Source organism: Cyprinodon variegatus, unplaced genomic scaffold (assembly GCF_000732505.1).
Source record: "Cyprinodon variegatus isolate N-32 unplaced genomic scaffold, C_variegatus-1.0 Scaffold691, whole genome shotgun sequence".
Taxonomy (NCBI): domain Eukaryota; kingdom Metazoa; phylum Chordata; class Actinopteri; order Cyprinodontiformes; family Cyprinodontidae; genus Cyprinodon; species Cyprinodon variegatus.
The window spans coordinates 400,839-403,261 of NW_015151144.1; positions in this window are offsets into that span (position 1 = coordinate 400,839).

Below are 2,423 nucleotides of genomic sequence, written 5' to 3' on the forward strand. Positions count from 1 at the left end.
CTTGCTCATCATGGACAGTTCATGGTACCACCATGCAGCACCTCTACATCCTGAGTCTCTGAGTGAAGTCCTGGTGTCAGCTTCCACAGTCTTCTGGTCCCACAATACAGCTCAAGCAGATCACCTCGTTAACCAGCTTGGACTAAACCACCACCAGTTTCAGGCCGGGGGGAACATCCCTATTCTCATTCATCTACTTATGCATGTTAAAGCATAATTCAGTCTGAGCGCCAAAGACTATACTATCATATCAATACAATTCTTCTAATTATCTTTTCTTTCTGTGTGAGTTTTTCAGATTGAAATCACTCTATTATTTTAGTGATTGTGGGGGTGAATTTAATAATATATGTGACATATTATCCCTTAGAGTTGGAAAATAAGCTGTGTCATGCACAAATTAAATTTTACAGGTTCATAAATATGCATAAATAACTTTTTGGCAAGTAAAATACTCTTTTTGTGGATTTTGTGGATTCCTTTAGGTTTAAAGTGGTTGAGATCAGTCAGACATATTTAACATTATGTCTTATTTTGATTTTAGGCAGGAATTACATTTTAATATTCATATAATAATTCACCATCACTCTACGGTGAGTTAAAGTGTCTGTTCAAGGAATTTGTTTACTTCATGAGGTTCAAATCAAGGTTAATAAACTTTGATTTTTCCCTGATATTTGGCATTTTGTACTGTGCACTACCACTACTTACATTTTTTTTTCAAAATCATTAAATAGGGACAAAAACATTTTATTTTAAATAACTGATTGAGTTACATACATCACAGTACAGTAATGTGACAGAAGAGTTTTCAGTCGAATCAAACTTAGAGCAGATACGTCATCCAAACTTTACTTTTATAGCCAAAGCCCTTTTAGAATTTGCAGATGTTTATGAGGACAAACGTGCGAAAAGAAGCCTTTGATGGGGAGAAGAGGAGGAGAAAAGTAAATAAGACACACTAAATAAAACACACATCTGCTTTAACCTTGGTCATACAAACAGAATTGTTTTACTGGTGTTAATAGTGTTTGATTTCAATATCTCAAACACCAGCAGACAGGGACGATGGAAATAATTTTGAACAAGGGGTGCTATGAAATTTCTTTTCTTTTTTTTTGGACAGAAGACCTTTGAGCCTATTTAAAATACAATAGATAAAAATAATTAAATAGATAGTCATTCCTTTATTGTCATATACACTTCAGTGCATCCAATCGGCCTCTGTAACACAGAGACATCATTAATCACATTAATCATTAATCAAGTCTTAGTTGAAAATATCCGCTATAAATTAAACTTCAGAATAAAAAAAAAGATTCAATGGCTTCATGACAGTTTGAAAAGCCAACATTGACGAAGGGGTTGTCTTTCTTAAATTTGTCTCTAGATATGACTTTTTTTCTGAATGCTTTCAAACAAATGAAACATAAAATATCATCAGTCTCTTATAATGCAGCCACTGTCATCTAGACAAGCAAGCCGGTGCGACAGAACGTGAGAATGTGTCATTTTCACAACACCGTGCATGAAATTTTAAAGTGGATGTTGGCTGCAAGAACTTGTCTATTCCAATCACGCTAGGTTGGGTTGTGGGAGCTGGGGCTGGGCCTCCCTGTGCAACTGCCATCAGAGACGGGCGGACCGTCTCCTCACTCCTTCACCCTTCATCCCTATTCCCTTGATGCCTCATCCTTTCATCCCTTGATCCTTCATCTCTTTATCCCCTCGTCCCTTAATCCCCTCATACCTTTCTCCCTTTATCCCCTCATCACTTCATACCCTCATCCCTTCATTCCCTCGTCCCTTAATCCCCTCATACCTTCCTCCCTTCATCCCTACATCCCCTCATCACTTCATACCCTCATCNCCCTCGTCCCTTAATCCCCTCATACCTTCCTCCCTTCATCCCTACATCCCCTCATCACTTCATACCCTCATCTCTTCATCCCCTCGTCCCTTAATCCCCTCATACCTTCCTCCCTTTATCCCCTCATCACTTCATACCCTCATCTCTTCATCCCCTCGTCCCTTAATCCCCTCATACCTTCCTCGCTCCATCCCTTCATGCCTTTATCCTGCATCCCTTCATCCCTCATCCCCTCATCCCTTCATGCCGTTATACTTCATCCCTTCATCCCATTGTCCTTACATCCCTTAATATTTTATCATTTCATCCCTCATCCTTTCATCCCATCTTCCTTTTATCTCCTGATCCCTCATCCCTACCTGCCTTCATCCATCATCCCTTCATCACTCATCCCTTCTTCCCAACTTCATTTCAACCCTTGATCCCTCATTCCCTCATCCCTTCTTTGCTTCATCCCTTCATCCCTCATCCATCCACCCATCATCCATCCATCCATCCATCATCCATCCATCCACCATCCATCCATCATCCATCCACCATCCATCCATCATCC